The 24,576-nt window shown below is 37.3% G+C and overlaps 2 long non-coding RNA genes across 4 annotated transcripts in view; one reads left to right on the plus strand and one right to left on the minus strand.

Moving 5' to 3' along the window:
* LOC105483666 (uncharacterized) overlaps positions 1-24,576 on the plus strand; it is a 64,179-nt gene that overhangs the window by 33,853 nt on the left and 5,750 nt on the right. The window lies entirely within an intron of this gene.
* Positions 2,492-22,712, minus strand: LOC112427041 (uncharacterized). Its single transcript, XR_003018468.1, has 2 exons — positions 22,534-22,712; positions 2,492-2,717 (listed from the first exon to the last, which is right to left on the minus strand). It is a non-coding gene; the product is annotated as an uncharacterized lncRNA (long non-coding RNA).

Raw genomic sequence — 24,576 nt, forward strand, 5'->3', positions numbered from 1 at the left:
TGGAATGCCTTTCTCTCTCTTCCCCACCTGCCCTTCGAGAGCTGGCCCAAATCGTACCTTCAGTATGAACCCTTCCCTGTCACCCATGGCATCACTTCTTCCTCTGGATTCTGACAACACTTGTTTCTACCTGTTATAACCATTCACATGTTGCTGTATAGTTTGTAGAATTATTTGTCTTGACTCAATTAGAAGCTCCTTGAACACAGGAACTATACCTTATTCACCACTGCATTTCTTTTCTTTTCTTTTCTTTCTTTTTTTTTTCTCTTTTCTTTTTTTTGAGACAGAATCTTGCTCTGTCACCCAGGCTGGAGTGCAGTGGTGTGATCTCGGCTCACTGCAACCTCTGCCTCCCGGGTTCAAGCAATTCTCCTGCCTCAGCCTCCTGAGTAGCTGGCATTACAGGTGTGTGCCACTATGCCTGGCTAATTTTTGTATTTTTAGTAGAGACGGGGTTTCACCATGTTGGTCAGGCTGGTCTCGAACTCCTGACTTCGTGATCCACCCGCCACGGCCTCCCAAAGTGCTGGGATTACAGGTGTGAGCCACCACGCCCAGCCCACCATTGTATTTTTTGTACCCAGAAGAGCACCTAGCACATAGTAGGTCCTGGGTTACTGATTATTAAATGACTTCCCTATTGTCATATGAGCTTATTCTTGTTGGAGGCCAGATCTACTTAGAGAATGGTGATTATGATCATGAAAATGACTGACAAGTCCTACCTCTGCCAATGACTTGATATGTAGCTTTTCAAGTTTCCCCATTCTGTAAAAGGGGAATTACAATGATATCTACCTCATGGAAGAAAATTTCTGCAAATGATTTCAGGGTTTTTTGTTCATAATTATAGATATATTCGTGTTTCCTGCTGTTGTGGTAATTTATACTTTTCCCAAAATCATTTATATCTTGTAATTTATTTTTTAAAGTAATAATAAGTATTCTCCTACTTGTTGATTTCATCTGTACATCTGGTTATAGCCCATTCCTAATTTGTATATATGTGTGTTTTCCTGCCTTTCTCTTTTCCTCTTTCTAAAGAGAAATATGTCAAAATGTTAATAATGGTTTTCTGTGGGTGATAAGATTATAGACTACTTTTACTTTTATGTTTGTCTGTGTTTTCCAAATATTCAGAAATCAGTCTATATTACTTATGTGTTCACAAAACGATACTTTATGCTTAATTTTCAAATAAGGAAACTGAAGCCAGGAGCATTTCATAGGTGGATCATGGCCTTATGTTAGGACCAGAAAACTTCCCCTGACCCAGCCACTCTTTAGCCAATAGGGTGAGAGTCAACCACCACGACTCTTCCAGTTCTCACTGATCTGCAGAAACTGAGCCATTAAACCACTTCACTGTCTCTTGTTCTCGTCTTACATAAAGGGTTGTTAGCGTAAGGTAAACCATCACTGTGAATTGATCATCGGGGTTTCATCCACCTTATGTGGTAAGTTGAATTTTTTGGCATCTCAGCATATGGTTGGTAATAAAAGACAATTATAATAGTGATAAAAGATAACAGTTCATATGTGATGATAACACATATGGCAATAAGTGAAAATATCTGAATATGTAATTGGAAGGTAGATGCTATATATTTGATATTTTAAAATTTCCTGTGATTCTGTAGTAGGATTGTTAAAGGAAAACTATTTTTTATTTTTATCTTACTTTACTTTTTTTTTTTTCATTTGAGACAGAGTTTGTCTCTGTTGCCCAGGCTGGAGTGCAGTGGTACAGTCTCAGTTCACTGCAACCTCCAACTCCTGGGCTCAAGCGATCCTCCCACCTCAGCCTTCTGAGTAGCTGAGACTACAGATGTACACCACCACGCCCAGCTAATTTTTGTATTTTTTTTAGAGACGATTCTCACCATGTTGTCCAGACTGGTCTCAAACTCCTAAGTTCAAGTGATCCACCTGCCTCGGTGTCCCAAAGTGCTGGGATTACAGCCTTGAACCACTGCGCCCAGCACAAAACTTTTTTTTAAAAAACTGTTTGGAAAAGGCTTCTTGTGGTTCCTAACTCATAGCAAATTAGAAAGGAAAGACATGCAGTACAATTTGATTCAACAAATCGTTTTGGATTACCTACTTTAAATCTTTTTCTAGACCACAAATAGAAATGCTTTATCTTATAAAAATATAAGCTACCTTCAAAGAGATTTTCTTTAATAAGATTTTAACCATTAGATAAGGCATCTTATTTGTCTTCAAACTCTTAAGTGACTTGCCTGGTGATCACCACATGAATACAATAATAATTGTGTCTTTTCCTATGAGGATATAAGTTCATGAGGGCAAAATTATATCCTTATTTCATTGTTCTAAGGTTGTTAACAAACCTTAGAACACTGTAACAAAATGGGGATATTTAACAAGTTTTTAAATAACGATACTAATAGATGGCATTTTTAATATACCAAACACGTATTATCCCTTAAATGAATTATTGCATTAAATCGTCACAATAAACCTATATAAGACAGTGAGCACTTTCATTTTGTTGAGGTTTAGAGAGATTACAGAATTTCTTCAAGGTTACATAGCTTGAAAATGGTGTGGCCAGGATTCCACCCAGGTCTGTCTGACTCTTCAGAGTTGAGACTCTACTACTTTGATCTCCAAACTCAAAAAATATTTGGTGGCCAAATAAATGAGTGAACTTCCATTTGCAGAAATTTGTAATTAATTCATCACTTTTCCTAGAAAAGAAAAGGGTTTCTGAGTTCACAAACATTTCCCTAAGAGAAAGAACAAGTGCAAGTGCCTATGAGATTTATTTTACTGTTTCAAAGATGCACCATTGTTTTATATACCAATTGTGTGTTGATTATAATAATTGATATCATGTCTGTATAAGCATATGTATCAACTAAAATTATAGACACCGTTGATTACTAGTAATATCCCAAATTTTTAGAATGGGTAATAAATGTAATGTGTAAATATATAGGTTTTCTGTATTGCAATGTGAATTATTTTTCTGTAAGTTATGAGGCAGTACCATGCAGTGGTTAAGCACACAGACTATGGACCCAATCAGTGTGTCTGTTTTCAAATCCCAGTTGGCTACTTATTAGCCTGTAGTCTAGGGAAAATCAGTCAGTTTCTCTGATTTTAGATACTTCATCTGTTAAATAGGGATGACAATAATATCTTCCTCTGGATCATTCAAGATATACTTCATTAGACCTAGTAAAGCATTTTTGGTTTAATTTCTAGAGCCTTTTGCAAAATACAGATCAGATCCATTGCTTAAAATACCTATCTGCTGTCAGAGGACATATTTCTGCTTGTATTTTGTTTTCAAAATTGTCTTCTGGTTCAAAGATTTTTAACTGTTGTCAGGAAGTCATCTTCAGTCCTATGATGTCCTAAAAACAGCCATCCTGTCAGGTTATTGACCCTCACTGAGCTTATGGTAAGTTCGAACATGATGTTAATGAGACACGTTTCCATTCACTCACTTCCCACTATAAGCTAGTTAATTTTGCATAAAGAAAACCTCCCATCCATAACTATAGCCTACAGTTCTCATTCCTTCCATCTAGACAGATGCTTGCTCCATATCTCTTTGCAATTGGAAGATATATATTCACTAATATTTTCTTGCTGTCTTGCTCTCTCTTCTTCCATCTCATCAGTCAGTCTTTGCACAAATAAGCCCCTTAGCTCTATTCACAGAGCAAATGAACAGAATTCATCTTTGTTAGATGAGGTCCATGGCCCAGTGGATCTATTTGGAATATGCCAGACTATTTGTTAACTAGGGTGAGCTATAAAGCATTTTTGGAGATTTAAAAAATGATGTCTTTTGCTCTCCTAGGAAATGTTTTCTAAAGTTAAGTTTAGGAACTATAAGGTGTGGGTTTTGTATGATTTTGTTGTTTGCAATTCTGATGGCTAAGAAAGAATAAAGATGTTAACAAAATTTAACTTTGGACAGAGGATGTAAGAATGACTATTGTCTTTTTTGTGCTCTTCTACATTTGAAACATTCTCCCCTGGAAAAGAATTCTAAATTCCTCCACCTGCTTGAAAAGGTCAGAAACCTCTTTCCAAAAATACTTTTTTATCCTCTTAACGCAATAGTCTCAACTCTGGCCACTCATTAGAATCACCTGAAAACATGTTTTTAAACTCTCATGCCTGGAAGGATATGGAAAAGACACTTATCAAAAGAAGACATTTATGCAGCCAACAGACACATGAAAAAATGCTCATCATCACTGGCCACCAGAGAAATGCAAATCAAAACCACAATGAGATACCATCTCACACCAGTCAGAATGGCGATCATTAAAAAGTCAGGAAACAACAGGTGCTGGAGAGGATATGGAGAAATAGGAACACTTTTACACTGTTGGTGGGAGTGTAAACTAGTTCAACCATTGTGGAAGACAGTGTGACGATTCCTCAAGGATATAGAACTAGAAATACCATTTGACCCAGCGATCCCATTATTGGGTATATATCCAAAGGATTATAAATCATGCTACTATAAAGACACGTGCACACGTATGTTCATTGCAGCACTATTCACAATGTCAAAGACTTGGAACCAACCCAAATGTCCATCAATGACAGACTGGATTAAGAAAATGTGGCACATATACACCATGGAAAACTATGCAGCCATGAAAAAGGATGAGTTCATGTCCTTTGTAGGGACATGGGTGAAGCTGGAAACCACCATTCTGAGCAAACTGTCACAAGGACAGAAAACCAAACACCGCATGTTCTCACTCATAGGTGGGAACTGAACAATGAGATCACGTGGAGACAGGAAGGGGAACATCACACACCGGTGTCTGTCGGGAGGTGGAGGTTGGGGGAGGGATAGCATTAGGAGAAATACCTAATGTAAATGATGAGTTAATGGGTGCAACAAACCAACATGGCACATGTATACACGTACCCTAGAACTTAAAGTATAATTAAAAAAAAAAAAAAAGTCTCATGCCTGGAACCAAACACAAAGATTCAAATTTAACGTTCTTGGGTGAGTTTTGAGCATTATTATTATTTAAAAGTGCCCCCCAATGATTCTGATTTGCAGCCAATGAAATCCAATGAACTAATGTGTTGCCTTATCTAATTATCTCTCTGATCTCTTAGTAGGTTCCTTGGGAAATGAACTAATGGTAATAGTTCATCTTATTCCTTATGGAGCACTCAGCTAATATTTGTTGTTTGATTGAGGCTAAGAGGAAAAATAGAAGACATGATCTAGACTTTACAGTACAATGTATGCCATTGCAATCCATCAGAGACATGATTGGATTTTTTTTTGTATTATATCTCAGTGCCAATAATTTATTTTATTATCAGCCTTGAGCTAAATTTTAATGCCTATCTCTGTTACAGAAACTAGAAATTTTATATCCCTGACTGGAATAATAATATAACATGCTCCAGGTCCCTCATCAATCTGTTCAATGAATAGATGATTGGCCATATGCCAAGGGAATCTGCTGCCCTCTGGAGGGTATTGTGCTGTTACAGATGAAAACACCATTTCCCAGGGGATGTTCCAAGGCACATGGGAAATTATGAAACAAAACCAATGCAACAAAAAGGTGTCATGGTCATTTGAAAAATTCATAGCATTTGAAAAATGCTACACACTGTATCTCTCTGTAGGAGAGTCACACTGCAAATTAGCAAAATAGAGACTGAGAAGTTCTATAATAAAGATATTAGTTTCCCAAACTAATTGGCCCACCTCCCATCCCACATACACACCTAATTTCTGTTAATATTTGGGAAACTAATATTCCACAAATAATATTTTATATTCATAATCTACAAATTAATTAAATTAGGTATTTGGAGAAATTGAAGGAGAATAACATAATGAAGGATTTCTTAAATAAACTACCAAAAAGGAAATATTGATGAAATGAATACATTAAAATGCAAAGATTCCACATTGCATGCCATGACATGTTAACTGGAGGGATGCAATCTGATGTGGCAGTGTGATGTGCCGTGCTACTATATCCATGCTTATCTTTCTTCTTAGTGCTTATCCTAATGAAACATTGGAGATATTTATACCATTGCATAACAAATGACTTGTCATTTATGCTTTACAATAGAAGATGTTGACTTCAAGTACTATCGTATTAGGTTAAAGATGTGTGAAGGATAGGCTGGGTGTGGTGGCTCACGCCTATAATCTCAGCACTTTGGGAGGCTGAGGGGTGGATCACTTGAGCCTAGGAGTTTGAGACCAGCCTGGGCAATATGGTAAAACACCATCTCTACAAAAAATACAAAAATTAGCTGGACATTGTGGCTTATGCCTATAGTTCCAGTAACTTGGGAGGTTGAGGCGGGAGGATAGCTTGAGCCTTGTAGATAGAGGGGTACAGAGGTTGCAGTGAGCTGAGATTGTGCCATTGCACTCCAGCCTGGGCGATAGATAGAACCAGACCTTGTCTCAAAAAAAAAAAAAAAAAAAAAAAAAAGATATATGAAGGACAGCAAGAGGTTAGGCAAGGCATAATGGAGTTCACCCAGAAATTCAGTTAGTACAGAGTGGAGGCTCCAAGTATGTAACTCGGGCCAGGAAGATGACAAGTTTGGTGGAAATAAAAAAATGTGTAGTCAGGAGGCTTGGGTTTCATTCTTTTTTTTTTTTTTCTTTTGAGACTGAGTCTTGCTCTGTCACCCAGGCTAGAGTGCAGTGGCGCGATCTTGGCTCACTGCAAGCTCCGCCTCTCGGGTTCACGCTATTCTCCTGCCTCAGCCTCCCGAGTAGCTGGGAATACAGGCGCCCGCCACCTCGCCCGGCTAATTTTTTGTATTTTTAGTAGAGACGGGGTTTCACCGTGTTAGCCAGGATGGTTTGGATCTCCTGACCTCGTGATCCACCCACCTCGGCCTCCCAAAGTGCTGGGATTATAGGCATGAGCCACTGTGCCCGGCCGCGTTTCATTCTTTTGTGTCACTAATTTTGTGATCCTGGCCAACTACATGAAAACCTCCTCATCTGTAAAAGGAAATCATGCAGAGCTGTCTAACTGTTGAATGAGATATGACATGAAAATGCTTCATACAGCCTCTGACATCATAGGCACTCAATGAATACAAGTTCAAGGTAAATACAATTTGTGAGCACAGAGATAGCACTAAACTAGACAGTCAAGAGGTCAACACGGGAGGAAGTGAAAACCGCAGGATACATCTAAAGTGACCAACCATCCAGGCCAAGTTTGCCAGGGACAGTCACAGTTTTAGCACATAAAGTCTTGCATTTGGGGAAACCAGGTAGTTCGGTTCTGGGAAAACCAGAATGGTTGGCCATCCTAGCTCAGAACCTAGAATAGGAGCGCAAACAACAAGGATTGGACCCCAAGAAAAAACAAATGGCCAGAAAGCAGGAATGGAGTCTGGAAACACTAGGAAGAATGGTCCTGATGTTGACCAATATTTCTCAGGCACCAGATAGCAAAACAGGCTCAGCGTGTGAGTAGGAATAAACCCATAGGTGGAAGTCAGTATACACACCTGACTTAACTGAGGGAACCTCAGGAGCCAGGTAGTGCTATGCAAGACAAATTTTACAAAATTATTATTTTTTTCTTTTTTAAAGATCTGTCACTCAGGCTTGAGTGCAGGGTGCCATCAAAGCTCACTGCGGCCTAAAACTCCTGGGCTCAAGCGATCCTTCTGCCCCAGCCTCCCAAATAACTGAATGGCAGACACACCACTGTGCTGGGCTAATTTTAGAAATTTTTTTTGTAGAGATGGAGTCTCACTTTGTTTTCAAGGCTAGTCTCGAACTCCTGGCCTCAAGCAATCCTCCTCCTCAGCCTCGAAAAGTATTGGAATTACAGGTGTGAGCCACTGTGCCTGGCCCAAAATTAATTTTGTAAGTGACTTTGGTGATGAGCTAAAATGAACAATTAGGAAAGGATGGTTCTTCAATAAATAACGCTAGGACAATAATTATCCACTATTCAAAAGGAATCGAATTTTCTACCTCACACAACACAGAAAAGTTTATAATTTAGAAACCTAAATAAGGGGGAAAAAAACTTTAAACATTTTAAGAGAAAATAAAGGAGAAAAGCTTAATAAAGATTTCAAGGCTAGCTGCAGTATCTCACGCCTGCAATCCCAGCCCTTTGGGAGGCCTACACAGGCAGATCACTTGAGGTCAGGCGTTCGAGACCAACCTGGCCAACATTGTGAAACACCCTATCTACTAAAAATACAAAAATGAGCTGGGCGTCTTGATAGATGCCTGTAATCCCAGCTACTCGGGAGGCTGAGGTAGGAGAATCGCTTGAACCCTGGAGGCAGAGGTTGCAGTGAGCCAAGATTGCACCACTGCACTCCAGCCTGGGCGACAGAGTGAATGAGACTCTGTCTCAAAAAAAAAAAAAAAAAAAAAAAAAAAAAGATTTTAAAACAAGCAATAAAAATGGAAAGATTCATAAAGTTGATTATTTATTATTTATTTTTATTTTTATTTTTTTGAGACAAAGTCTTGCTGTGTCGCCCAGGCTAGAGTGCAGTGGCACAATCTTGGCTCACTGCAGCCTCTGCCTCTTGGGTTCCAGCAATCCTCCTGCCTCGGCCTCCTGGGTAGCTGGGATTACAGGCACACACCACTACACCAAGCTAATTTTTGTATTTTTAGTAGAGACGGGGTTTCACCACTTTGGCCAGTCTGGTCTCAAACTTCTGACCTCAGGTGATCCACCCGCCTTGGCTTTCCAAATTGCTGGGATTACAGGCATGAGCCACCGCACCCGGCCAAAGTCGATTGCTTTAAAATGAAAAGATTCCATGAACACAGGGAACAGCCAAGCCATAAACTGAGAAACAATATTTGCAATATATCAAGCCCATAAAGTACTTATATCAGCAAGTACTTTAAGGAAAATGCCAGCAATCCAGTAGGCATAGGATAGGAATAGGCAATTCATAGAAGAAACTTCAGTAGTAAAAACATATTTTTTAAAAAAGCTCAGTTTTACCACTTGTCAGAGAAATGCAAATTGAAACCACAATGAGATAACATTTTATATCAAGCAGATTGTCAGAAATTAAAAAGCCTGCCAATACCAAACACTGGCGAGAATGTGAAGTCACAGAAATTTTCTTACACTTGTACTGAGGGTGTAAAATACAACCATCTTGGAGAGCAAATGCTCAATAGCTATAGATGTTTTGAAAGTATACACTTGTGCAATACCTCCTCGTGCAGGCTGGAGAAACTCGCAAATGTGTGCACAATGGGTCAGGTATAAGAGTGTTCACTGTAGCATGGTTTATAAGAGCAAAAGACTGAAAACACTCTGAATGTCCATCAGCTGTAAATTAAATAAATTGTTGTATAAATCATTCAATGGAATGCTAACATACAGCAGTTACAGTAAATGACTAGATGACCAATATCACAAAATCTCAAGAAAAAGTAAGTTGCAGAAATATTTATACCATATGGTATCCCTTATGTCAGCTGTAAAATATGTACAATATTATACATTTTATGTGTACACAAATATGTAATAAAAATACAAAAACAGTCACAGAGATAATAAGCCAAATATTGACTACTTCTAAAGAGAAAAAGATGGACATGAAATCAGAAATAGTTAATAAGGCATCAAACGTGTCTACTACGTTTTATGTTTAAAATATCTGATGTAAGTAAAGCAAAACATTAAGATTTGACAGAGTTGAGTGGTAGATACATAACTTATTTCATTCTATAGACTTTTCTGTATGCGTTAAGTATTTTATTTTGACAAAATGAAAACAATGTTATTGACATTTAAATTCAGATTATTTCAGAACTACTCTAAAATATTTTTAAAAGCAAAACTATGCTTTCAGGAGTTGGCAACTTAACAAAGCCAAGTTTAACAGTCTGTTCAAAGAAAGTTAAAGTATACCTTGTCCTGACACATATTTCACTGCCACTTAACCAACACTAGATGTCACTTTACTTCATGCATTTAATTTGAGAGTTTCTGGTTGAAATTAAGTAAACTTGGGTATGTTTTATCATTTTCTTTCTCCAGTAGATACAGAGAATTAGGAAAAATGAAAATGTTCTCTGCTATATATCCATCCAGGAAGACAAAGGACATGTGTATTTGGGTTTATCCTTTTATCCTTGGCACCTACTGCATATAACAGGGTTGCAAAAGTATTGTTAACCAAATAGACAAAGGATACAAGAGACTTTCACAGAAGAAATGTTTACTATCCCCAACATGTATATAATTACATTTGGAACAATTTTTCCTTTGAATGGCAGCGAGCGGTTGAAAGCAGACCTCACAGGGATTTGCAAGGGAAAGCTTATGACTCTAATTTCAAAGCCCAGCTTGTGGTCAGTGGAGAGAAGACACCATTTCAGATCTTCCAACCCAAAGTTGTATCTCAGTTCATTGGAGCATTGCCTCTCCAATAAGGACTGACAAATAAGAACTCCTTAAATCAATAATTGAACCTTTTTAGAAGGAAAGGCACCTTTGATAATCATGAAAATCATGAACTCTCTGGAAATTTTCATCTAAACATATAAAAATCAGCCAGGCGCAGTGGCTCACACCTGTAATCCCAGCCCTTTGGGGGCCACGGTTGGTAGATCACTTGAGGACAGGAGTTTGAGACCAGACAGGCCAACACAGTGAAACCTTGTTGTTACCAAAACAATACAAAAATTAGCTGGGCTTGGTGGCACGTGCTTGTAATCCCATCTACTCAGGAGGCTGAGGCAGGAGAATTGCTTGAACCTGGGAGGTGGAGGTTGCAGTGAGCCGAGATCACACCACTGTACCCCAGCCTCAGTGACAGAGTGAGACCCTGTCTCAAAAAAAATATTTTTGTTAAACATATAAAAACATATAAAATTGTTACATGCAATTTTTGCAGATTTGCAGACCTCCTAAAAGCTCATGCATGAACTCCAGGTCAGGACCCCTTGACCAGAATGGATAAAAGCACTTGCCCAAGTGCCTTTCCCAAGCTTTCTTAAACTCTGCCAATAACCAGAATTTCAGCTGAGGCTGGCACATATCACGTGAACTAAACGACGTGACCATACAAATGAATGGAATGGAAGCTAACCCTGTAAATTCAGGTAATTAACCAAACGTGGGCAATGTCTACTTTGGAAATATTTGACTTATGGATAACAATCAAAGTGTTTTTATATACATTTTTTCTAAGAATAATTAAGAAAAAAAAAGTAATAGATTTGTTTGCTAAAATATTTATTGGGAAGCTTGTTTTTCCTTGGGGAGCAAACCAAATCCTAGGAGTTGCTCCACATAATATATTTTCTAGTGCCTGAATGATTGTTCAACTGTTTTCATTTTACACCTTCTAACCGGAAAGAACTAGTTTATAATTTTGTTACTGATTTTCTTGCATCATAAATATTACAGAATAGCCCAAACTAGGTGAAATTAGTTCCTTGTATGAATACAAACTAATGAAATTTCACTACGTTGTGTAAAGATACTCTAAATCAAATAAGCTTGAAACTCCTTTATCTTCTTTGTTCCAGAGTCTTTCCTTATTAAAAAGACTTCTTAGGCTGGGCACAATGGCTCACATCTGTAATCCCAGCACTTTGGGAGGCCAAGGCAGGAGGATCTGTTGAGCCCAGGAGTTTGAGACCAGCCTGTGCAACATAGTGAGACCCTGCCTCTACAAAAACGTTTTAGAAAATTAGCCAGGCATGGTGGCACTGCCTATGGTCCCAGCTACTTGGGAGGCTGAAGTGGGAGGATTGCTTGAGCCTGGGAGGTTGAGGCTGCAGTGAGCCATGATTGCACCACTGCACTCCAACCTGGGCGACAGAGTCAGACTGTCTCAAAAGAAAAAAGAGACCTCTTTCCAGGGACCCCTCTCTTTCCAGGGACACTCAGGTCTGTTAACCACATATCAAGATTTCAAAAACAGGTGTTCAATGACAAAGAGGGTTCTTCTTCTTCTTCTTTTTTTTTTTTTTTAAATGAAACTCCATTTCATTATAGAGGGTAGTGGTGTGATCATGGCTACTGCAACCTTGACCTCCTGGGCTCAGCGATCCTCTTACTTCAGGCCCTGAAGTAGGAAGGACTATAGGAATGCGTCACCATGCTCAGCTATTTTTTTCTTTCTTTTTCAGACAGAGTCTCACTCTGTTGCCCAAGCTGGTGTACAGTGGCATGATCTCGGCTCACTGCAACTTCCGCCTCCCGGGTTCAAGCAATTCTCCTGCCTCAGCCTCCCGAATAGCTGGGACTACAGATGCTGCCACCACACCCAGCTAATTTTTGTATTTTTAGTAGAGACAGGGTTTTACCATGTTGGCCAGGCTGGTCTTGAACTCCTGACCTCAGGTGATCTGCCTGCCTTGGCCTCCAAAAGTGCTGGGATTACAGGCGTGAGCCACCACGCCCAGCTGCTCAACTAATTTTTGAAATTTTTTGTATTGATGGTGTCTTGCTATGTTGCCAAGGCTGTTCTCAAACTCCTGGGTTTAAGCAATCCTCCTGCCTCAGTCCCCCAAAGTGTTGGGATTACAGGTGTGAGCCACCACACCTGGCCAGCATTCTTCTTTATCATGATCACCCTGTTACTGAAAGTATGTTATAGGCTATAGTTACAGTAGATAAATTGGGCCAATTTTTAAGAAGTATCATTTTACTCACTGGAGATTATGTTAATGCCATGAGAATGGTAAAACCAGAGTTTGTTTTTCTTCTATTATGCAACTTTGCTATATGTACTAGACCATGATAAAGTAAAGCAGTAGTATATCAGAGTCCTGATTTGGTGCAGTGATCATTTATAGGCTTAGCTGGTCATAGCACCCATTGTGAAATTACATGCAGAAAATGGATCCTGCTTTAAGAGAACAGAATCTAACTTGGATTCTAATTCTTCAACCAACCACGAAAAACTTCCACACCTCTTTCTAGGAAATGCAGAAAAACACCCTTTATCAGAGTCATAAAGAGCTTTACATTCAGAGTTGTTTCCTTAAGGCAAAGAGCCTGAGTGCTAACCCTTCTTTGTAACTGACAAAAACCCTAGCATGTTTTCTTAAAGAAAATTATTATTATATATACATTTTTCTCCAGAGTTAAAATGTTGATACTGATAATTTTCTTCAAGAAAACATCCTAGAGATATTGTCAATTATAAACAAAGGAGGGTCAGTACTCAGGCATTTTAACTCTCTGGAGAAAAATTTATATTTTCACAACTAAATACTTTACCATTTATTCAATAAAATCTGTAAATTTTCAGTTATTGATTTAACAATTTCTCTCTGACTTTAGAACTTGACATCATTTGACTATTATAACAAGTACTTGATTTAATGACCATCTTTTTCTCTGGAAGATATCATCCTACATGAGTAGGCTTAATCAATAGACTTGATTTGTTTGTTTGTTTGTTTTTGTTTTTGTTTTTTGAGACGGAGTCTCACTCTGTCACCAGGCTGGAGTGCAGTGGCACGATCTCAGCTCACTGCAAGCTCCGCCTCCCAGGTTCAAGTGATTCTCCTGCCTCAACCTCCCGAGTAGCTGGGACTACAGGCGCGTGCCACCACACCCAGCTAATTTTTGTATTTTTAGTACAGATGGTGTTTCACCATGTTGGCCAGGATGGTCTTGATCTCTTGAACTCGTGATTTGCCCACCATGGTCTCCCAAAGTGCTGGGATTACAGACATGAGCCACTGCTCCCGACTTTGTATTTCTATTTCTGTAGTCATGATTCTATAATCTCATTTTGATCATTCCATCAATTTATGGTTCTATAGTAAAATATTTTGTTTGTATATGTTTACATCATATACAAAATGTAAGTGTTCATTTTACCATCATTTCTTGACATTTTAAAAATTGTTAGCATTTTCTAAAGTTTAGAATTACTCAGCTTGGGGGTAAGTTCAGTGAGGACTGCTGGTGGTAGATAGCATGAGACCTGGGTAATACTGAATACAGCTCTGTGTCTAAGCTGCTCTTTGGATCAATAGACTTTCTTTCCGGGCCAAATTATATCTCCTTTTCATTGACAGGTGACCATCTCAACATCTTGTAGCCTTTTTTCCTTCTTAGAAAACACAATAGAAATAAATGGGTGAATCCAAAGCAGTATAATTTTAGCAAACAGAAAAGATATTCCACTCCTTCTGGAGTGTAATGGCATAATCATAGTTCACTGTAGCCTCAGTCTCCTGGGCTCAAGTGATCCTCCCACCTTAGCCTCCTGAGTAGCTGGAACTATAGGTTTGTGCCACCATGCCTGGCTAATTTTTGTTATCTTTAGTAGAGACGAGGTCTCAGTATGTCACCCAGGTGAGTCTCCAACTCCTGAGCTTAAGCGATCCTCCCTCTCTGTCTCCCAAAGTGCTGAGATTACAGGTGTGAGCCATCATGCCCAGCCCCTTATTCATTTTAAACCTTCATGTATGCCTTTAGAGAATGTCTTTCTTGCCCCTTTTTAGCATATCCAAACCTTATCATAGTCGCCATCTAGCCTTTTTTTCTTTTTCTGGGTCTCCCAGTCTCTAGCATGTTTTATCGCCTTATAGTAGTCTCTCATTGCTTTATGTGCAAATTATTACATGCCAGATCAGATTGTACATCTCTTGAGAACAATCTTGTGCTTTATTTACCAAGCTTGGTAAACGCTGGATATATAATCTACTTTCCTTGCATTTAATTATCGCTAAAGAGTTGATTCCCAATTTACTTTTTCCCCTACCATTTTTACATTTTGTTGGAGAATGTTTACTTATGTGCTGGGAAACATAAACAAAGCCCAAGATTGTTCTCAAGAGGCTTACAATCTGATACAAATTTATAAACTTTCTTAAAACATTATGAGTTTTTTTTTTTTTTTTTTTTTTAGCTCATCAGCTTTCGTTAGTGTTGGTTATCCCCAAGACAATTCTTCTTCTTCCAATGTGGCCCAGGAAAGCCAAAAGATTGGACACCCCTGGTTTAGACTATTAATAAGCAGTTCTTATTTCTGAAGAAGTTTTGGGTCATATTCTTCCCCCCTTTTTTTGTCTTGATCTACTGTAGGTGAAACATTTGTAGATTAGCTGGTTCCCCTTCATTCCTTCTCTTCTGAAATGTGTGGTAAAGTAAAAATGCCTAAAGCAATAATTTGTGGATAAAAACAGCTGCACATGAAAAATAATTGATGTGGTTTAAAAATTACTCCGAGATGGAAAATAAGATGCCTTTTCAACCTACACTCTAAAAAGAGTACTAAAGCTAATTCTTTATAAATCATGGAATGGAAGCAAAGAAAGACATGTTTTTGGGTAGTCAATCAATTTTAAATAAGGAGAGTTTTTAAATTTTGTATAAAAAATTAGAAAATGTTCAGTTCCCTAAAAGGACATAGCTGAAGATGAAGAAAGTCTTAACTACACCCTTAGCAATGTGGGTTTAATGTTTTCTATAATTATAAATATGAAAGCTGATTGCTTTGGTTTCTTTATAAGTTAATCATTTTAAACATCACACACCAGGGCCTATCGGGGGATGGGGGGCAAGGGGAGGGAGTGCATTAGGATAAATACCCAATGCATGCGGGGCTTAAAACCTAGATGACAGGTTGATGGGTGCAGCAAACCACCATGGCACAAACATACCAGTGTAACAAACCTGCACATTCCACACATGTATCGCAGAACTTAAAGTAAAATTTAAAAATAATAATAATAAGTTAACCTTTTTTTAAAAATGCCTTTGTAGTTTTAGCTTTTTTCTATTATCTCTCTGCAACTTTCCTGGGAGTGACCCAAGCACAAATATTCTCTGCTTACAGTACTTCCCAAGGTGCTGTTGTCACTGCAGTGCTGCCCTAATGCCACCTGCACCTGGCCTGCATGTGTGTTTATGATGCTAAACATTGGGATGGGACTAGAAGATTCAACAAGATACATCAATGTGACACAGATACTATTTGATTGATTTTTTTTCTTCTTGTGTAGATCTATATAGAGCCATCATTTCTAAACTTATAAAAGTGCTTTCATTTTAGTCACTTATTTCTTCATCTGAAATTCTTTGCTCTAGACAGGGGTCCCCAACTCCTGGTCCATGGCCTGTTAGGAACCAGCCTGCATAGCAAGAGGTGAGTGGCAGGCCAGCATTACCACAAGAGCTCCGCCTCCTGTCAGATCAGCAGGCAGCAATAAATTCTCATAGGAGTTCAAACCCTGTTGTGAACTGCACATACAAGGGAGCTAGGCTGCAGGCTCTCTATGAGAATCTAATGCCTGATGATCTGAGGTGGAACAGTTTTATCCCAAAACCATCCCCACACCAACCCCGTCCATGGAAAAATTGTCTTCCATGAAACCAGTCCCTGCTGCTAAAAAGATTGGGGACTGCTGCTCTAGAAGATGCACTTGTTAAGAGAATTCTAATTCCCCGGTTTTCTTCATTTAAAGAATGTCTGAGTAATAATTTTCTTAAGTCCAATACTTTTCTTTAAAAGAAAATTAAGCAAGAAATAGGAGTTTAGTCATTATCCTTTAAATTGCTGTATCTCGCAGCTAATTCACACCAGAAGCCTAAAAATTAAGCAGCAATAAAATGTGATGATTCACTAGCATTTTTCACTGCTTGATTTGAGGCTGTTGTTAATTTCAGTACTTCATAGTGGTAGCTAAGCATAAAAATTAAAAATATATCCATGTATTTAAAAAAATCTTTAAGCTCTATGATTTATGATGTTTAGCAGTGTCTGTATATAAAGATAAAAAATAGTCTAAGTATGTATCATATTTGTTATAGCCTAATAGTTTACTTTGGTAGTGAAGGATTTTACGAGTAAATTATATAAACATTATAATTTAAGCCTATGTATGGATTTTGAGAAAAGAAATCAGCTGGGACAATGAAAGGCAGTGACCTTAACTAAACATCTAAAGATTAAAATAAAATTAAAGCAATAACTACAGTATATTACAATTAGCAATAACTACAATATATTACAATTACAACATACTACAATATATTACAATTAAAGCAATAACTACAATATATTAAAATTAGGCTGACATAAACCCTTTAATTTCAACCATGTTAAATATTATAGTTAAATAATATAGACCGTGTTAAATAAAGTTAAATAAGTATTAAACATATTTTGGACATTTAGAGTAAGGAAATGTAAATGTTTCTCTATGAACATTTTACTAATAAACTTGTAAAACTCAACTGGCAAAATATATTTTCTTAACTATATGGAAAAAGTATAAAAGAAACAACTCATATAAGTACATATTATGTGCAAGACACTATTCCTAGAACTTTATGTGCAATGATGACTCATTTAGTCCTTGATATGGTTTGACTCTGTGTCCCCACCCAACTCTCATCTCGAATGGTGATCCCCATGTGTCTAGGGAGGGACCTGGTGTGGGAGGTGATTGGATCATGGGGGCGGACTCTCCCATGCTGTTCTTATGATAGTGGGTGAGTTCTCATGAGATCTGATGGTTTAAAAGTGTGTGGTGGTTCTCCCCACTCTCTCTCTCTCTCCCCTGCTGCCCTGAGAAGAAGGTCAGTGTTCCCATTTGCCTTTCACCATGATTGTGAGATTTCTGAGGCCCCCCAGTCATACTTCCTGTTATGTCTGTGGAACTCTGAGTCAATTAAACCTCTTTTCTTCATTAATTACCTAGTCTCAGGTAGTTCTTTATAGTAGTGTGAGAACAGACTAATATAGTCCTCTTAACAAATCTCTAAGAGAAATACTGGTAGTATCCCAATTTACAGATGAGGAAACTGAGACATAAAGAAGGTAGATAATTTGCCCAAAGTCACTCTGCTAGTGAGTGGGATTCTAACCTAGAGTTAGAACATGAGCGTCTAGGCTCCTAATCATTTCACCATTCTGCTTTTGCAGCATGATCAGTAATCTTTTAATTCACTTTGGTTAGAGCAATTAAAAATGTCTGGTTAAAATAACAAGTTATGGTGGGTTAGTATTATTACATTATTACTCTCACAACATGGAATTAACCAAATGAGTTGTATAGAATTTTTAAAAATATGAGTACATTGCTGGACATCACATCCTTAGGCTTCAGGAACTAAAGACACATTGCAATTTACTATAGGCTAATTAGCAAAAAAGAAAAAAAGCTCCACTGCACCTGGTAGGAAAAAGATAAATAATAATTAACTTTTATTAAATGCTTATGATGTGTCAAGCATTATTCTGAGTGCTTTAATTAATGTATTTAATCCTATCACAATCTTCTAAGATATGTGTTATTATTACTCCCATTTTATGAATGAGGCTAAGTGGGAGTAACATGTTCACCCTGCCCTCTCCCTCCTCTATTCTTCATTACTGGAGATTTCGGAATCTTGGTTGTTTTCTTGTTTTTTATTTGTGGCTGATTTAAAAACTTTTAGGTGGCTTTTTCTGGTAAGGAAAGTTGCAACCTTTGGTTTAAGACTGAGTTGAGGCTGGGCGTGGTGGCTCACGCCTGTAATCCCAGCACTTTGGGAGGCCAAGGCAGGCGGATCACGAGGTCAGGAGTTCGAGACCAGCCTGGTCAATGCGGTGAAACCCCATCTCTACTGAAAATACAAAAATTAGCCGGGTGTGGTGGCCTATGCCTGTAGACCCAGCTACTCAGGAGGCTGAGGCAGGAGAATCGCTTGAACCCAGGAGGCAGAGTTTGCAGTAAGCCAAGATTGTGCCACTGCACTCCAGCTTGGGTGACAGAGCAAGACTCTGTCTCAAAAAGAAAAAAAAAGAAAGAAAAAACTGAGTTGAAGGATAATTGCTGCTTCATGACAGAATTTTAAGAAAATGGCTTTGAAGGCATTTTGCTTTCTGCCTGCAATGTTACTACTGCATGATCTGGTTTAGTATAATAATAATGACCAGGAGCTCTGCCTGGCTTTTCAAATCCTGGCTCTGCCTCTGTCTTAGAAGCAGAGGTTCCTGTTCCTGCTGCTGTAACAAAATACCTTAGACTAGGTAATTTATAAACAACAGAAATTTATTCCTCATAGTTCTGGAGGCTGGAAAGTCCACCATCAAGGCAGCAGCAGATTAGATGTCTGGTGAGTGTCCCCTCTCTGCTTCAAAAATCACACCTTCTCAAGGAATCCTCCCATGGCAGAAGGGTGTGAACAGGGCAAACAGGCTTTCTCCAGCACTAAGGGCACTAATCCCATTCATGAGGTGACTTAATCACCTTCCACCTCCTAATATCATCACCTTGGGGGTTAGGTTTCTACACATGAATTTTGGAGGAACACAAACATTCAGACTATAGCAGCCTCTTCTTAGGTGATCTTGTGCAGTTTCTTGAATGGGTTATACAGAAACATCCCTGCTTTGTTAGTGTTCCTGGGGTAAGGGAAGGAGAGGGTCATGGGGTGGGATAGGAAGAGAGCTGATTGAGAAAGGGAATGAAAGGGCAGGAGACTATAAAAGTATCTAAAAATGTTTCCTCCTAACCTCATTCGACATTTTCCCTTACTTACTTGATGTTTTCTGTTTGCTTAATGATGAAATCTGTCTGATTCCTGTCAACTTTTTCTTAGTCATATGAGAACTTTCTAGAACTAATGGGCTTGCATGAGAACTGACTCCCAGGCCCACCCATGCTGTTACAGTGAGATCATTTTTTGTAGCACTAGTTCTCATTCTGCTTGCCATCTTTCCTGATGTGTCACCAAAGTTGTCTGTGAACCACACCCACAAAAACAACTCAGAAACAGATTTTCTTGAACCACATGTGATGTTGGCGAAGTGTGGTATTTTTAAGTAGGCCACATAGTATCTAACTGATCGCTCTTCCTCCCTTGTGGACAAATATTTATTGAAAACTTACCCTGTGCCTGGCACAGTGATAGAGAGACAAATGTCCCTGGATACTTCGTATTAGCAGTAAGCCTAGTATGCCTTATATACTGCCAGGGTAAATGGTTTTTATTTTTTTTTTAAGTTAAGTTGCTTTCCAACTCTTGACTGTGCATAACTTTTTTCTTATAACCTGTGGTCTCTATTTTTGCCTTCTGTTTAGCTCTTTCACTAGCATCATTACTTGCAAATAAGGCAGAGCATCTCAACTTTATTCTACCAGGATCGCGATTGATTTATATTCCTCTTTTGGCTCCATGCAGTGCTTTTTTCTGCTAGTGCAAGCTATTTACATGCACTTACTCTGCACTTTGCACACATTATTCCCCTTGTGGTATTACCCCCTGTGAGGTATAGACCTGTGTTATCCAATACTGAATGAATAAGATATTCCAAAATACATATACTATATATAGGTGTATATCTATCTATCTATCTATCTATCTATCTATCTATCTATCTATCTATCTATCTATCTATCTTATCTATCTATCTATCTATCTATCTATCTATCTATCTATCTATCTATAGTCTCTCCATATTACCTACAATGTATATTATATATATGTAACTTAAAACTCTAGATACGCCCCTAAAAAATGAACTGGCTATAGTCTTTGCCCTTTTTAGTATATAATAAAGACCTGCCTTTCTAAAGAAAGCTTCTGGTTTCAATTGGATAAAATTAATTTTTGACCTTGCTTGTACCTGGGATGAAAGTTTAAAAAGTTATAATATAATTGATGATCTTGTGTCACTGTAAGTTTGGCATGTGTCATTTCTTAGTGAGAAAGCAGAAGCTATGTTATGAAATCCTCTCCCTCTCTGCTTTGAAGAAATTTTTATGGCAGAAACTAAACTATAATGCAACTTAAACTTGTAGCTAAGCCAAACAACTGGGATTCATGGGCATATCAGCATCATTATGATGGTGATGATCATGATGATCATTACTACCTTGCCATTATCATCTCATCACAAGTATTATTATTACTACTAATGAGAGTTGTAATTATATTACTTTTATGTTGATTCTTTCTCCAAAATGAATTCCTCCCCTCTTTTCCCATTTTTTTACCTCATCCTAACTGTATTTATAGAAAGAGAAGTGACAATTTACTTAATTACATAATACTAAACAAACAAATATTGTATCAACACTGATTTGGCATAGAATGAGGTTGCCTATTAAAGCTGTATTATCATAATGTATCTCCCTGACATGATATTTTTTCTGCTTGCAGTCAAAAGTAGAAATTTTTTTGAAACATATTTAGAGTTGCTTCTGGAGTTAGGCATTAGTAGATTATCATTAATTGCTTGAGAGAGACCCCAGTCCTAATTAGACAGAAAAGTGAAATGCATAGGCAAGGCTACCACAGTCAGCCTTGAAGATTGCACACTGCAGAATCCCAGGGCGTGCTACTCACACAGTGATATGAATGGCATTCCTAACGTTGTGCAGCAGAGCAGCCTGCATATTTGGAAGCACTGAGAATATTGTAGGAAAAAGTAAAGAACATTTCATGAAAGCATTTGGTAGATCCATGGTCATCTCATTGTCTTTGAAGGTAAATTTTATTTTTAAATTTAATTCTTTCTGGAAGCCATAAATATTAAGAAGTATAATAATTTGAATGAAAAGAGAAAAATGTTCTCAGTAGGAGATTCTACAATCAATATTCAGTTTCACAAAAGTACACCATTAGAAATGAGATCAAATGTAAAACTTGGACTTAGAGTGTGTAAAGGGCAAATCAACTAGTAGAGAAGGTAAACATGGGAGAAAATATTTAAGAAAATAAATGACTCTAGCAATAGTGCAGATTACATAGCTTGAATTCTCTTGGTGCAAAACATCTAGTGCCAGCTGAAAAACAAACATTTTTAAGCACATTGTTTGCCTCACAAAGATAATAAAGGAAATCACCAGTCCTCCAATATTGTGACTATTCAAAATGTACTACATATTCTAGCCAGTGTAATTAGAAAAGAAAAACAAATAAAAATTATAAAGATTGGAAAGAATAAATAATTGGTCCATAAATATACACAATATGGTTGTTTATATGGAAACATGGAGTTAGGCGTAAGAGACTACAGATTATTAGAATTAGGAATTTAGTAAGGTTGCTGGATATAAGATCAATATACAAAAAGCAATTACATCCCCATACAGCAAAGATTAAGAAATATTACATTTAAAAATATATCTATAAAAATAATCAAAAATATGTACAGGAATAAATCTAATAAATGATTGGCAAGATTTTTCTGAAGAAAATTAGGCAACTTTGTTGAAATGTCTTAAAGAGGACCTAAATACATGGAGAATATAACGTGTTCATAAAAATGTAAACTGAATTCCCTAAAGATGTAAATACTCCTTAAATTAACTAAAAGTGTAATACAATTCCGATTCAACCCAACCCAACAGATCTGAATAGTGGAATAGAATTGAGTTGCTGGTATTTGAGGTGATTCTGGAGTTCTTTGGAGAGCCTAGTATAATTAATGGTGCCTTTGATAGAAAAAATATTCCCTGTAAATTTTGTTTTCAAAAGGATGAATACTCAGATATTTGTTGCAAATAGAAAATCTATCTTAATTATCAAGAACTTGAATATTTACATCAACATAAGAAACTAAGGATGTGATGATTTCTTGGCAAAGGAATTGCTGTGTCAGTTGCAAGATGGCATTTTTCATCCATGACTCAGAAGAGAAGTCTGGAATACCTGCCCAGTGCCTAATATGGATATAGACTCTAGGCTTCCAGACCCAGAGAGGAGAATGTTTTAGCAAGTGCATACTGCCACACATGAGAGCATCCAAAGCATCCAAACGTATCTGAACTACTATACCTCACCCAGAGGCTACCTGTTAAACTATAACAGGCATGCCACCTGTTCCTTCAGAGGCCAATAAGTGATCTTTGGACAGGATTGGAGTTAAAAAGTAAACCTATCCTTCACGTTTTTGCATTGTTAAAACTAAAGTACTTATAACAACAGACTTGATATGACTCTGTGGTCAGTGTTTGCTTCTAAGATTGGCTCATTGTTTACATTTTAAAGGAAGAACACATTTGTTATGAAAAAGTTTTTCTGAATAGTCTGATTGCTTTGGAAGCAGCTCTTAAAACTGTAACACTATGTAATTGGCCAAACTTTCTGTACTACAGTTACCCTTCCAACTCTATAACCATGAGTTTTTGGTATTTTTCAGTGAAAAGAGAGCCAGTTCAAAACATAAGATTATTTAGATGCCTTTTAAAAGAGTTATACTATAACTTTTGTGTTAAAAACCAAGAATTCCAAAGAACACTGATAAAGATTAAGATCTTCATCAACAAGCATTTATTTTCTCAATAGGCATGAAAGCATTATATAAAATATGGAAAAAATCTCAGACTAGTGATGTGTTTGGTGTGTCCTTTAAACAATTTCTTCTGTGTTTCTGGCCCACCCTCTTACCCTGCTTTTCCTCTCTTACATCCTCTTCATTGTGGAAAGAGGTAATAGATACAAACCAAAAACTTCATGGAAAGCATGCATAGCAGTCTGTTTCCTACAATATACACTAAAACTGTAATTAGTTTTCTATTTACTTTTCTCTTCTGTTGTTTACTAGTTGCTAACAGTGACTATCATTTGAAAAGTGTGAAAATAGTAAAGCTATAGATGATCTGAACAGATCAGTCAATTTGACCTAGTGGACATTTATCAAATACTTCAATAACAGCTGAATTACACATTCTTTTCAAATTCACATGAAATATACACCACGATAGGCCATATGCTGGGCCATTAAACATACTTTAATACATTTAGAAGAATAGAAATTATACAAAATATGATCTCAGAAAAGATAACTGGAGAATCCCCAAATATCTGCAAATAAACAACATATTTCTAAATAACCCATGAGCCAAAGAAGAAATCTCAGGAGAAAATTTTAAATATTTTGAATTAAATGTAAATAAAAGTACAACTTATCAAAATTCATAGGACACAGCAAAAGCAGTGCTTAGAGGGAAATTTGTAGCATTAAACACATATATTAGAAATGGAGAAAGGTCTAACTTCCTTAGGAAACTGGAAATTCCATCTTAGAAAATTAGTAAAAAGGGTGAAATGAAACTTATTGGCAAGCATATAAAAAATTCAATTTTACATATAATCCAGTAAAAGAAATACTAATACAAATATCATTTTTCACATATTGAATTGGGAAATTTATGCTTTTAAAGTATAATATTCAATGCTGGTATGGGTGAGGCGAAATAGGCACTATACATTAGTGATAGTTGTACAGATGGATGCAGCCTTTTTGGAGAGAAATTTGACAATGTGGCCTAAATGTAACTTTTCTTTGACCTGGTATTTCCATTTTAATGATTCTAAGAAAATAAAAATTAAAAAAAGAAAATAATCTCAAATCAACAAAATGTTTAATTAACAGACAGCCATAAAAGTATTATGAATAATAGCAAAAGTCTGAAAATAACATAAGTGTCCAAATAAATGTGGCATTAAGTATAATGAAGTAGATCCACTCACTGTACCAGTATATGGCCATGAAAACTGATGTTTGTGTAGAATTTCTAATAACTTAATAGGAAGTGAAGAAAGGCCAGGTGCAGTGGCTTACATCTGTAATCCTAGCACTTTG

The sequence above is a fragment of the Macaca nemestrina genome, chromosome 10 (assembly GCF_043159975.1).
Source record: "Macaca nemestrina isolate mMacNem1 chromosome 10, mMacNem.hap1, whole genome shotgun sequence".
Lineage (NCBI taxonomy): Eukaryota > Metazoa > Chordata > Mammalia > Primates > Cercopithecidae > Macaca > Macaca nemestrina.